Here is a 14,816-nt window from a genome sequence, read left to right on the forward strand (position 1 = left end):
CAAAGAGTGATGGGAGATGCCTATAAAAGAGTTCTAACAGCCAGGTGTCAGACAGCCCATTGCATCAGAATCAGAGGGAGTCTGAGGCTGGAGAAGACGAAAGCATAAAGTAATCTTAGGCATGGATAGTGCTTTTCCTAAGGATCCTGCTGCAGCAGAGGTGAGGTTTTCTCTTGCTCCTGGAAAGCTGATATAGCATCACTCCTATTAACCCAGAACACAGTTCAAGAAAGCCATAGAACAGACCAAACATAAATCCTTATTCAAACATCTGAATCTGAAGATATTCAATAGAATAGTGCAGTGTCTGACACTGGGCATCCCACACTGGTAACCAGAAATCCCCACAGAACAGTATTCCTGAACTACAATCTATAAAACAAAATATATTCCCCATAGAAAAAAAAGTGATGCTTTTCATATTACATACACAGATAATGAGACTTACATTTCAGAGGACTGAATGTGCTTCTAGCACGAGGGAATACCACTGCTTTCACCTTCATTAAGTCAAACACTTTTGTGTTGAAACCTTTTACCTGTGAAACCACTGTTGGAGTTACATAAAGAATTTGGTGAAATGCAGAAAAGACCATGAATCCCCAATTCAGTATTTGGGTAACTGTGTTTCCTCATACAAATTGGATCCCACTCTTGGAATCATACAGAAAATTGGTGTTCCAGTGAGTAGTTTGTTATATAGTTTTTATATATTCTGATGCCTCATTTTGCAACTTTACTCTCACTTATTAAGTAAATTCAGGAGAGCAGGAGAGATGCTCCTACATGCAACCAGCCAGAGCATTGCACCTGCATAATTATGGCTCAGCACAAGAGAGACTAAAATCTTAAATAGACCAAATCTGTAAAGATAATAGACTTCTTATATTGATGTTTAATTATTTAGTTCATCCACAGACAATAACGAACAGCACACTTTATTTTAACACGGTTGCTGAATTACTGGAGTTTTACAACAGCATCTGAAGTCAGTTGTTTCATGTACTCACACTGTTAATAAACTGCTCAGTATTTCTCTGTCTCAGTAACAACATGGATTTGGGGAACAGCTTGATTACTAACAAAACTTAAAACTGGCCTCAAAACAGACCAAAGAGAGAGAAAATATTTTATTTTTCTTGAAAGCATATGAAACAGACTTCAACTCTTTTGTAGCATTCCTGCTTTCAGCCAATTTATTTTTGCACACAGATATGTTCATCAGCAACTATGAACAATGTCAAGTTTATTCAGAATGAAGTTTGTTAGTCCAGCTAATCCTAAGGCTCTAGTGGAATTAGTGCAAGGATTCAGAAAGGATAATGAAGGACCTTTTTGATGAGTTATTTCTGAAGAGCAGAAAACCAGCACTGTGTTATGGCAACAGATAAAGAAACTTTACCTTCAAAAAATGATAAAATTAAAGCTTCCCTGCAAGTGTCTAAGATTCTGAGCTTGTCACTCAAAATTGAAAAAAGTTAATTACAAATAAGTTAATCTATCTTTAAATTTGTTAAATGTTTTTACTAGTATGCACTTTATTTTATTAACAGTAATCTATTACAATACATATTTCACACTCACTTCAGTATGAAGCATGTCACAAAGAATAATATTCCTCTTTAACTCAAATAATTTCATTTCAAAGCAGAGTACAAAACCATAAATGAACTCAGTATGTCTAAATTTCCAATGACATTTCAATATTAACTTATACCTTCTTATTCCATATATATTCTGAAATTTAGTTCAGAAGCTTAAACTTCATTGATTATCAATGAGACTGAAGGCTCATTTAGGAAGATTTTTCTCCATAAAAGTTCAGTAATATGGAAAATCCCACTACATAATCACACAACTACATAATCACACACATTTTACAAACTAAATACTTTCAGGAATCCAGTTACTAATAAAATAATCTCCTTAGAAAATATGAGAAAAATGAACTGGGACCAACTCAGTAACCAAGCTGTCTGAACAAATTAGGTGCCAGAGCTTTTCTTCACTACAGTGAGAAACAGAAAGTACTTTTGGCCTTAAAGGCTTTCTTAGCACATGAAGGCTCCCACTATACACTTTTCTCTATATTGTAAGAGGAAATAAATGAAGTTATTCCAGTACTTATTCTTCTCAGTAAAAGTTGGGCCTGATTACTAAAGATACACTCTAAATCCAAATCAATGTGTCCAGTCACTGGTTTCAAAAAGAACGTGTTAGCTCAGCACTTTTCCCAATCCTGCCTTAAAAGCAGCTGCTGGCCTATGGGAAAGCTATATCTGAACTCATGCTAACTTACTGTTAGAAGGAGTGAGAGGAATTACATGAGATATTTAAACTATTCAAGAGTAAAACACGTGCAGTTGAACTTTGAGCTGTGCTCTCACTGTGAATAATCTGACTAAGGAGTTTGTTCAACTTGAATTATTATTCATGGTTCTGAGAACTCTGATTTTTCAGGGAAAGAACTTATTTTAGGTTAAAATACTAGAGATCTGTTTCTCATCTTGTATTTAAAAAGCATGGTGCAGGCCTATCAAGGTATCAGAAAAGTGCCTTTCCAAGTCAGAGTCCCCAGCTGTCTTAACAGCTATCAGGAGGAGAGGGGAGAGCAATAGAGTGAGTAGCAGCACCAACATCTACGGATCCCCGTGACAGGGATTTTTCCAATCTTCTTGTTTAAAAGTCAGCTGCCTAAATGTCATCTAGTTCCCTGGGGACCTCTACAGACAAAGACAAAGTGGCACTTCTAGAAGGCAGTTTATCTCATCCTAAAGCAGATAACCAAGACAGATTCAGTATATCACTCTTATTTCATTTCTATCCTATGGCTATGCAGGGAATGTGACAAGTAACTTTTAGGAACTTGAGTTTGATAAGATGAATACTGCCCTACTGTCTTTTTTTCACTCCCCTTTGAAAATTCATCTTTGGATTTTCTCCACCTTTGAGTCTTGTTTCCCTTTCTTGCCGCTGCTGCCAACTTCATCACGCCTGCCCTGATCTCTCCTCCTGACTCAGGCCAAAGCCCACTAGAAGATCCTCTTTGATGAGAACAATCTCTTGATCTGATTTTAAGGAAAAAGTAAGCAAAAAGAATACATTGAGATTGTTCCAGAACAGCAAGAAAGTGAGTTTACTCCAGTCTCTGGAGGAACAGTTCTCCTTAACAGGGCCAATGCTTCGATTAGCCCACCTTGGTCCAGGAGGTCAGCAGTTTTCTGACCTTGCATCTTGTGCTGTCATGCAAAACTTGACAAACTGCATTAAAATTGATACATCTAGGTGTCATTCACTTCTAGCCAGTAAAAAGGCCAGTGAGAGGTGTATCAAAACTTTGTAATGCAAGAGACTTTCTGAATTCCAGAATTATCCTGATTCTGGTGTTCATCAGAATTTTGTTAGGGTCTGGCAATATGTAGAAAGGTTGTTGAATGAATGTGTCCACATTTGTCACTGAGGCAGAGATCATATGATCAACTAAGATTTTTTCCCATTCCTGACATGAGGATCAGTTTAGCAAGTGAACAGTCTACTGCTAGCATCATACACTGGTATTAAAAAAAAGCAATTATAGCAGAGGTTACATTCAGTGACACTGTAGAAAAAAAAAAGCTCTTAGATTTTCTACCCTAAGATTAATGAAAAGGATTTCTTACTAAAATCAAAAGTAGCACATGCAGTGCATCAAAATAGCTTGTGTTTTGTAGGACTGTGGAGAAGGGAAGTCAGAATATAAAACAATCTGTTAAGTGTGTCTTCAACAAAAAGACGACATCGATCATGGCATTGTACATAACAAAAAAGGAAGAAAGTTGAACCCTGACTCAAAAGCATCCATTCACTCTTCTTATATCAGAAAAACAAAGCTGTTATACAGATAATTTACAGATTTCCTTGTTGTTGTTTTTTTTTTTTTTTAAACTAGAATTAACAGAATTCTTGTTCTGTCAAAAGCTACTTCTCAACAAGAAATTGGAAACCTGTTTGATTTTACTGTCAGAAATGGTCCACAATGAAGCACACGGGTAAAGATGCACAAAAGCAACCACGAAATTCTCAGACACTATGGAAACCTACCTGAGAGCTTCCAACTGCAGATTCAGAAGGCAAAAATAGGAATAAAAAGAACCATTGCACTTAAATTTGCAAAAATTAACCAAGTAATAATGCTTGTTTAGAAAACCTGTCTGTCTGGTTTTTGGTTTTTTTTTTTGGGGGGGGGGGGGGGGTTGCTCAAAACTTGCCTTCTGAGGCATTTCTTGTGATAAGACTCCATCTAGGAAATGAGAGGTGGGTGTTGCCGTGTAGCATCAGCATCACTGTGTGGACAATTTTACATATGAAAGCATTTCTTTTCAGCTGTTTGCCTCCAGAAGAGAGTGCTCAGGACTGTTTACTGGAATAAGATCTGGCCTGTGACCAAATAACTCCAGCTTGCTGTGGGAGACTGGGGGATGGTACCGTTGCATTCCGTGAAGGCAAGATACAAGTTGGTGCCTTCCTGTTCCTTCTTATCTTCTGGCAAGGCCCAGAAAATGAGAACAAAAGGAGTTCCTGCTGAGATCCAAAAGCCAGAAGCTGTCACTCCAAATGGAGCTGACTCAATACTTTGGATATATATCACTTTGGATATATAAATAAGTTTGGACTGCCATTAGAAAGAGTCGTTGCCACTATCATCACTATTGGGCCAACATTTGATCTGCTGTGTCTTAATCTTGCCATTGGGCATATATATATATATTAGAAGAACTTTGTCTCCCTTCTATAAGTCAGTGCAAGACACCACCACAGCTGAAAATCATTTCTAAGCAGACTGCAGGAGAAAAATCACATATTTAGTTTAGGTATGTCTACCTATCGATACACTCCTACCTATCTATCTGTATGAATCCATGCAAGTTAAACACAGAAAATTCATTAAATCCAAATCTGATGATCTTTAAATAATTCAATCAAAACCTGAGGATCTTCGTCACTTTCTCATCAGAAATGCAGACACAGTAAAATGCTCCATTATTGGAATTTCATTATTATGCAGAGCCATATTGCAATGTAAAATAACAAATATTCAAATCTCTCAGTCCAACATGGAAATTAAAAGGGAACACAGATATCAGCAAAATGAAAGAAGAGTAATAAGTTCTACAGTGATCCTGTCTTCCTCACAAACGCAGAGTAAACTGATAAGTTAATCTCAAATCAGATTCAATTTCTTTTCCTACTAGAACTATTTTAACAAACATTTACTTTAAATCTAGTCAAATAATAGTGAAGTATGTCTTATGAGGTATTTACTACCTTCAGTTGTCCTACATATATAACTGTTATAATAATACTCAGCTGCATTTTCAGTATGACAGTTTATCACATTAGCACAATATTGTATCATCTACACTATGTAATTGACTTACAAAAGTTTTGCACAGTTTCTGTCAACAGAGTAATCTTTCTCCTTTCCAATAGATACTGTCATCCCACGACGGCTCATCTACCTTAAATTCCTGACTCCAACAGCAACCAACAGAAATAGTTTAGAGAAAACACAAAAACACAGGATGTGAAGAGAGTGATTCTGCACCTTCCATTTGACTAGCAGAATTCCTGAGATTCTTCCTTCACAAAGTCATATCCAGAACCTTTCTTCCATTTATTAATCATAAAAGGAGTTATGAACTCATTTATGAATTAATTTGTCCCAGAATAAAGATAGGCAACAGGCATTATGAGTTCCACGTGCTTTGTTCAACAAGAACATCTTCAGTTGTCATCACTTTGTGTGGATCATTGTTAGTGTTCACTCAGGACAGCGGGATGGTGCTTATGCAGCCATATGCATGGTTGGCACTACTGATCATACATCCTGGTTTATGATGGGTAAAATGTCTACACCACATGTGATCAAACACTGTAGTGAAAAGACATCCAATAAAACGCCCATTTGATCCTCCCAAAAACATCATTATTTTAAAAATGGCTGAAGTAACATGAACAGACCTTTTCTTCTTATTTCATGCCCTGAAATGCTAAAATCCTGGTTGGAAACAATCAAGCATATATGAGCTACAATGAAACAAGATCTTATACTTCAAAGACAAAAGTGGTTGCAACTCATCAGGACCCTGTTTTACAGACGGAAGGCTTCAGGAGCGTGACAAACCCACATCATCTTTCTAAATGGCAGTTTTGTCTTTTGACCCATGGCTTGGATAACAAATGAAATTCACACATAAACACAGGACTCCCCTGTGACCACATTAATACAGGTGCTGAAAAGATTCAGCCATTTGTGAGAAAAGCTTAATGAACATAAGCAAACATAAAAATCACTTCAAAATCTTGCTTTCCCTGATAAAACCGAGCTTAGGCAAAGTACTTTAGAAAATTCTTATTGCTCATTGTTGTTTTATGTTAATTTTATTTCATCTGATCACATTAATCCTTTCTGGTAAGCAATAAGTGCTTAAAGCACTTTCAGTTCTAATGATAAAAAGCTCTAGCTAAAACTGCTATCACCATTTCCACTGCAAAGGATTCAGAAGACGCAAATCTTTGTGTTTGAGAGGAGCGAGAAGCATATTCTGAGGCTACAGCACGTTGCTTTCAATGCAAACATCAAGTTATTACTGAAAGTTTCAGCACAGATCTAATGGAATCATTGACATTGAGAAATTAGGCACCTATTTTGCAAGTCACCTGCATATTTTCTCTCTTAGCAGTGTTAAATCTTTAGAAATCCTGCTGAAATCAGTTTTTCAGAAATACTGCCCTCTTTTTCTCCAGTTTCTTTGCATATGATTTTCTCAAAAAGCAATCACATTCACATGCAAAATTCAATTATACGGCCACAAATTAGTTCATAACCCTGAAGTGAGAGGTTGGAAGTCTCTAAACTGCAACTAGAACACCTGACAAAGCCCTCCCCCAGACTCACCAGCCCAACTTCAGCTCTCCAATTACAGCTCCTTGGCTTTGGCTAACTCTGCCAAGAGGGTCCCTACCTAGAAGAAGCTGCTCTCTGTGCTGGGGTTTGTAGTGAGTCATCTTTGCAGCACCTCAATATTAATGGACAGAGTGGTTTTACAAGTCCACATTGACTATGCCCCACTAGGAAGGCTGCAAAGCTATCTGCACATTACCGGTGTGGCTGTTTCAATCGACTTCATTCCTTCCAGCATTTGATGCCATATTTAATATACCTCTAAATTTGGAGTAATTTTCATGCAACACAGCTAAAATATATATATATATATGAGCAGTAAACTTTCACACAGATGGCAGTGCAGTGTGAAATGTCATTCCATTTTCCCACACTAAGATAAGAAAGTATAAATGCCAAGTAAACTGGAAATTTTCCTCTGGGGAAAAAGAAAATGCAAAAATGTTAGAAGCCAATGCCTGTACGGAGATCAGCAACCCCCGTTTTGTCACTTGTTATACAATCATGTTTATTGCAAGCCAGGGGTTGATTCACTGGAATGTGTTGCTCCAAACCACTGTATTTCCCAATCTCTTACTGCCATCTTATGCCGTGTTTTATCACTGCACAACCCACGGCTTATTAAAAATTGTCAAAGAAAATCTTTATCATGTATATCATTACTTTCGTAACTGTTTGCAACCCTATGAGCTCATTATTATCTGACACTCCTTTCTGCACCCTCAGTTCTGTAGGACAACACTGGAACACTGGATTAACTTTGAAATTGATGGGAACTGAGTACCATGGCACCTCTGAGGATCATGTTTAAAAGCACAATAAATAATAAGGTCACCTTCTCACAATTGTTTCTGCAGTTGCCCACTGCTTTTCAAACACATGGCTCAATTCTCATTTGCACTGAGCGACTTCTTGTGTCTCACACAGAGACCACAATGCAAATGAAGACAGGCCTGTACAGGTTTGTCCTCTGCAAAAAGATGGTCACAGATGCTGAGAACAGACTCACAGTACGCATTATTCACACGAAAACAATTTGGAAAGGTTGCAGATCTAAGGAGCCTTAAATGCCAGAACAGCAAAGTGAGTGAGGCACAAGCAAAATTAGCTGCCTTTTAAGGTGATCTCTTAAAACAGTTTTGTTTTTGTTTTTTGTTCCCCCCCCCCCTCAGAAGCTAATCTAAGTTACATCTGGGACTTCTGTGGGCATCTTCTTTCTTGGATTCCATGTTAAATTTCCAGTCTGAAGGTAAAGGAACACCCTGGCATTCTACGAGCATGAAATTTCATTCATGCATTCAAAGCATGAAAATTCAGTTTAAAGAATTAGCATGGGTTTTCTTCTTTCTAGTTTTCAGCCAGCCAAGATATTTTTCCAGCACTGTCTCAGAAAACGACTCCATTTTAGTTCTGTTTGAGACATTGATGATCACAGTTTAGTAAATAATATATCTCGTGACTGATATATGAGAGCAAATAGATTCATTTCTCCTTTTCTTTTCCCACTCAGTTGTGGTTTTGTTCTGGTTGTTGCACTGATGAAAATTAAAACAGAGCTCAGCTTCCCAATAGAGGTAATGCAAACTAACTTTCCAATTCACAGCAAACTCTGCAGTCACATTTTATGCTACATCAAGTCCATTTTCTTAAAACGCATCGATTTCAACCATTCCCAACTATTGCAATCCTAAAGCAAAGCGTTGCAAGACAACTAACATTTGTATTGATTTTTCAATATGTACTACAACAACTCCTTTTAAACACACTTCAGTGATCACTCTAAATGACAATGCAACCCAAGGAGAGTGCAAAGTATTTCATTGTTTGGCTCTCTCTAGCTCTGGAGCAATTCCTATGTATCACTTAATAACATATCCACAGGAGAATCAACCAATGCAGTAGGACTCCGCCATCTAAAAGCAAAATTATATTCTTCTGTACAAGTTTCTTTAGAGATATTAGTGCAAAACGGTATTATGAAAAAGAGGACAAATTGATGTCATTTATTCCACCCTCAGACATCATTCAGCACTTGACACTGCTCTTGCTCTATGTCACACTCCAGTGAGGAAATCTAAGTCGGACTTGAAGTCCCCATTTTCTGCTTACTTGCAAAGAGAAGGAACGCAGATTTTAACCTTGAAAATCTACAAAACACAACAGATTTATATAAACAGAATAATATGGTTAATGTTACAACCACCTATTTTCCTTGGTATTTGTGCAAATCCACATGGTCTGTATTTTTAAATATGAGAAATAATTCACCCTTTCAGGACCAAAACAAGGCTCCCACTGAAAAAAAGAGACATTGGAGTTTCCCTCAATATCATTAAAAATACTTGATTATTTTTAATCTAAACCTCATTAATTACAGATCTTATTATTAGCAAAAGAGGAAGAACAAAAGTAGAGAAAGATGGCATGAATTAACACAGCCTTCTCATTGATAACACTGGCCTCCCGAAAAATGGGGGAAGACAGCAGATGTCAAGTTCTGCTAATACTAAAAGAGCAAAAAAGACTTCATTTCTTAAACAATACCTAAAGTGATGCTCTGGTATGTGAGATTATTCAGAGAAGAATTCAACTTCGTATGAGGTCCACAGATGCTATAATAGAGACCTACAATAAAATAATTTGCCAACTTGACATCAATAGCCAGCAAAACCATCCTCTAAACTAAAGATGATGTATTTACAAGGCTGAAGGGCATCCTACACATACCTAGGCATGCATAGAGCAATTGTCTTTGGAAATACCATATTAAAAAAAATAATAATAATAAAGTTTAATAGTACAGAAAATAGTGCCTTTATTGCAGCTTTCAGGATATAATTTCCTATTGGGGGGGGAAGAAACAAAAAAAAAGAATAGAAACATTTACCTTTGCTATGCATCTTGCAAGGCTTTTGAACTGATTCTAATTGTTTGCTATTTTACATACGTGTTTAACACGTATGTCCTTCAGCTTTACTAAGTACAATGTCAATTTGCTCCATTTCACAGCTACTTTCAAGAGTCCATACAAATCTGTCCTCTTTACGAATTCATTTTACACTTAATAGCAAAGCTGCAAAACTCCAAATTCATAGTTCTAGCATACTTACAAATACTCTTGTGAGATTCAGCTTTCAGATCACAGACCACTCTGCCTTGGTATAACTACACCCTGATATCTGCTTTGACAACTCTTCTTCTGTCATCCCTCATTCTCAAATTCACTATGCAGTTTCATATTGCCTCTCAAGATCTTACCTGCTCCATTTTATTTCACCTCCAAACATCTTCAAATGCATTTTTATATGCATTGTTTCCTGTGAACATTTATTCCTGGTTGCCAGTTCTGAGCAGTACATTCAGTTATGATTTGACTCTTCGCTCACTGCATCACTTATATTTCCATCCACCCAGTTGCTATTACAGTTGTTATTCCAAAAATATCTCGGGTTTACTTGTGAAATTATCAGGGTAACTTCAAAATCTAGAAGAATCTTCTCTGCTAATTAAAAGCAAGATCAGGATCATAGCTCCCATCTCTTCCACCTGTTAGCAACTGTAGAGCGCGAAGACAGGCCAACAGCCCACTGATTGAGGTGCATCAGCAACATATAACTGCTGCAACAAGCATTTTTATCAGAGCAATCATGCTACTGCACAAAGAGTCTGCTCTGGGGCTCAGGAATCTTAGAGATGCTTTTCATGGGCACCTGCTATCATCAGAAACATCACTATCACCTGTGTCATGCAAGGAGCACCTGAGCAGGATGGCAGTCAATGCTCCTAGCTTCAGGAATATTAGGCAGTGCATACTGTTATTATCACTTTGCATGGTTTCACTTTAAAGCTTCTTGCAGAGGACTGTCTCAGAGCTTTTTTAGGTCTTTAATAGTGGGAGAAATCTCTAAAAGTTAGAGAAAAAGTTGAAAAAAAAAAAATCAGATGGATTGAATAGACTAAAGCAGAAGGCAGAGGATACAGACAAACCCCATGGTCATTAGTGGCAATTTTTCTGACACAGAACAGTTTTAAACACACAAAAACAACCTGGTGAGCGCACAGCATGGCTTCATGATAGTATCTTTAAAAGCTTTATTGATCATTGCTTAATGAGTGGCATTCAATATTTACTCTGTCCATTAATACTGCTACATATTTAAGAAAATTTACTACAAACCTTTGAGTAAAAGAAAAAATAAGAATGACAAAGAAGAAAGAATACTTTCAAAAGCATTTCTTTTTTATTTCCCTGTTTGATGAAATAATTTATTTCCAAGGAATACATATTGAATATACAATTTCCTCTGTACCCATTTTCCTTTAATATTTCCCTTCTTAAAGACAGCCCTTTTTCACATCAGATCCAGAACTGATTTTTATAAGTGACTGGGCACTGATATTTTGGATTCTGTTACAAGCATCTTCCTTGTCTTCCTTGTCATATAATTTTGATCAAAGTCAGTGACGCTCAAACTTTTAGGTGTCTCTACTTTCTGTTATTCATGTTGAGAACATGGAACATCATCTCCAGAGATAATGAATACCTAACAGGTTCAATCTATTTCATCTGAGGCTTCGAGTGTTCAGCAAGTCTGAAGAGAAAACTGAATTAAAGGGAAGAAGACTCCAAAAGTCACGAGGCATGCAAAAGTCACTGACACTTCTTAAGGCAGATATGATATTAACAATGGGAAAGGCAACCTGTACAGAATCTTTCTAATGACAGGACATGAAGTATATACTGCATCAAGAAGATTAATAAGGAAAAAGAGAGAACTTCAATTCCCTTCGTGTTTCCTTTCCTGCCACTTCCAATGAACTTGCATCTGACTTGTAACGTAAAATCAGGTCTCGAGGTCTTTACACAACATGTTTCCATCTAGGAGAGTACAGCAATATTTATCTGTATCGTGTCAGGCAGATATTCTGACACAAATTCTGAAGGTTACAAGACCTTTACAAAAACATACAGCACTGTTAGCTTTCAGCCTCTATGCCTGATTAAAATATCCAGATTTAAAGTAATCAAAATAGAATGTATCACATATGTACACAGTAACAACATACCTCAGAAATTCTGAAACAAACGAGACCAGACATACAGGTGAATGCTAGCTGGATACACCTATGAAACACTGGGTTAGCTCATTAAAATAATTTGAATTTATTAAAATAAATTGAATTTTAGAATTTCAACAAATATCTTCACATTTTTTGGCATCTGCCTTGAGTGAAAATTAGTTAAGATATGAAAAGCCTACAGAAGATTGAGACTGTAGTTCAACAACATTCTGAGGATTACCTTCCTCAAACCAGTGGAAATGCTTTTCCTAAAACAGCCTGGGATACTGTTGGGTCTCCTTTGCTTCAAGGGCACAACACCAGCTTATGCTCAACTTCATGTCCACCAGTATCTCCAAATCCTTTCCCCTAAAGATGTTTTTCAGCCAACCAGCCCCAGACTGTACTGGTTATTCTTCCTCAGTTCCAACAACTGCCATTTGCCCTTGTTGAACTACATGAGGTTCCTGTCTTCTCCAGGCACTTCTCCAGCCTGTCCAGATATCTCTCCCTGGCAGCTCCTCTGTTTGTATCCCAAGCAAATTTGCTGAGAGTGCCCTATTTCTCATCACCAGGTCATAAATAAAGATGCTGAATAGTACTGGCTTCAGTCCCTGGAACACCCTGCTGGTGATTGGTCTCTAGATGAATTTTGTGCTGCTGATCGCAACTCTCTGAGCATGGAGGCTCAGTCATTTTTTGGTCTGCATCACTGGTCCACTACCTTGTCTGAACTTCATTGGTTTTTCACAATTAACACATCCACTGCTCCCCATTTATCTACTATACATATAGTAGATAACCATATATATTGTAGATAACTATACTATAGCAGATTATTTCATAGTCATTTCGTTAGGATGGAGAGCTGAGTGGAAAGGAGCTTCATGAAGTTCAGCAAGAGGAAATTCCACATCTAGTGAGAAATAGCTCAGTGCATGCTGAGTGCAGGAGGCCAATGGCATCTTGGCTTGTGTCAGGAATGGTGTGGTGAGCAGGACTAGGGAAGTCATCCTGCCCCTGTACTCAGCATTGGTGAGACCTCACCTCAAGTACTGTGTTCAGTTTTGAGTACCTCAGAACAGAAAGGACTTTGAGGTGCTGGAGCATGTCCAAAGAAGGGCAACGAGGCTTGTGAAGGGCTTGGAGAAAATGCCCTACAAGGAAAGACTGCAGGGTGACCTCATTGCAGCCTTTCAACATGTAAAGGAAGCCTACAAACAGGAGGAGAATCAACTCTTTGAAAGGGTAGATAACTGCAGGACAAGGGAAAATGGTTTTAAGTTGAGGGAGGGAAGATTTATGTTGGATGTCAGGGGGAAATTCTTTAGAGAGAGTGGTGAGGTGCTGGAACAGGCTGCCCAGAGAGGCTGTGGATGCCCCGTCCCTGGAGGTGTTTGAGGCCAGATTGGATGGGGCTCTGGGCAGCCTGGTCTAGTATTAAATGTGGAGATTAGTGGCCCTGCATGGGCAGGGGGGTTAGAGATTCATGATCCCTGAGGTCCCTTCCAACCCAGGCCATTCTCTGATTCTTTGATTCTATGAGACTGAAGGAACTGGGCCTGTTTAGTCTGGGGAAAAAAGGGTGAGGGGAGGCCTTTGTCTGCAAAGTCAACCCAAGATCCATGCACAAAGAAGCAACAGCAGGAAGTAGGGCTGGTTTGTGACAGAAGAGGCACGATAGCGCTGCACAACCCATGCTTCCATGTACAGAGAGGGTCAACAAAAAGAGCTCGATCCTGGAGCTCTTCCTCATGACACATACCCCTCAGGTTCATAGAATCGCAAGGTTGGAAACGACCTATAAGATCATCCAGTCCAACCGTCTCCTCATCACCATTGCTACCACAAGCACTAAACCACATCACCCAGCTCCTCATCCAGACGCCTCTTGAACACTGCCAGGGACAGCGACTCCACCACCTCCCTGGGCAGCCATTCCAGTGCCTGACCACTCTCTGAGAGAAAAAGTTCTTCCTTATGTCCAAGCTAAACTTCCTCTGATACAACTTGCGGCCATTGCCCCGTGTCCTGCTCGTTGCCTGGGAGAAGAGGCCAAATCCCTCTTCACCACAACCTGCCTTCAGGAGGTTCTAGAGTGTAATAAGGTCTACCCTGAGCCTCCTCTTCTCCAGACTGAACAATCCCAGCTCCCTCAGCTGCTCCTCATAAGACTTGTGCTCCAGACCCCTCACCAGTTTCGCTGCCCTTCTCTGGACACGCTCCAGGACCTCAACATCTTTCCTGTAGTGAGAGGCCCAAAACTGAACACAGTACTCGAGGCGCGGCTTCACCAGTGCTGAGTAGTGGGGGACGATCACCTCCTTGCTCCTGCTGGCCACACTATTTCTAACGCAGGCCAGGATGCCATTGGCCCTGTTGGCCACCTGGGCACACTGTCGGCTCATGTTCAGCTGAGCATCAACCAACACCCCCAGGTCCTTCTCTTCCTCACACTCACCCAGCCACTCATCCCCAAGCCTGTAACGCTGCATGGGGCTGTTGTGCCCAAAGTGCAGGACCTGACACTTGGCCTTGTTGAAACTCATCCCATTCATCTCAGCCCAGTTGTCCAGCCTGTTTAAATCCCTCTGAAGAGCCTCCCTACCCTCAGGCAGATCAACACCACCTCCCAGCTTGGTGTCATCTGCAAAGTTACTGAGGTACATTCAATCCCTTCATCTAGGTCATCAATAAAGATATTAAACAAGATGGGCCCCAGTACCGACCCCTGGGGGACACCACTTGAAACAGGTCGCCAGCTGGACTTCACTCCATTCACCACTACCTGTTGGGCACGGCCCTCTAGCCA

This window comes from Tympanuchus pallidicinctus, unplaced genomic scaffold (genome assembly GCF_026119805.1).
Source record: "Tympanuchus pallidicinctus isolate F22 unplaced genomic scaffold, pur_lepc_1.0 scaffold1, whole genome shotgun sequence".
Taxonomy (NCBI): domain Eukaryota; kingdom Metazoa; phylum Chordata; class Aves; order Galliformes; family Phasianidae; genus Tympanuchus; species Tympanuchus pallidicinctus.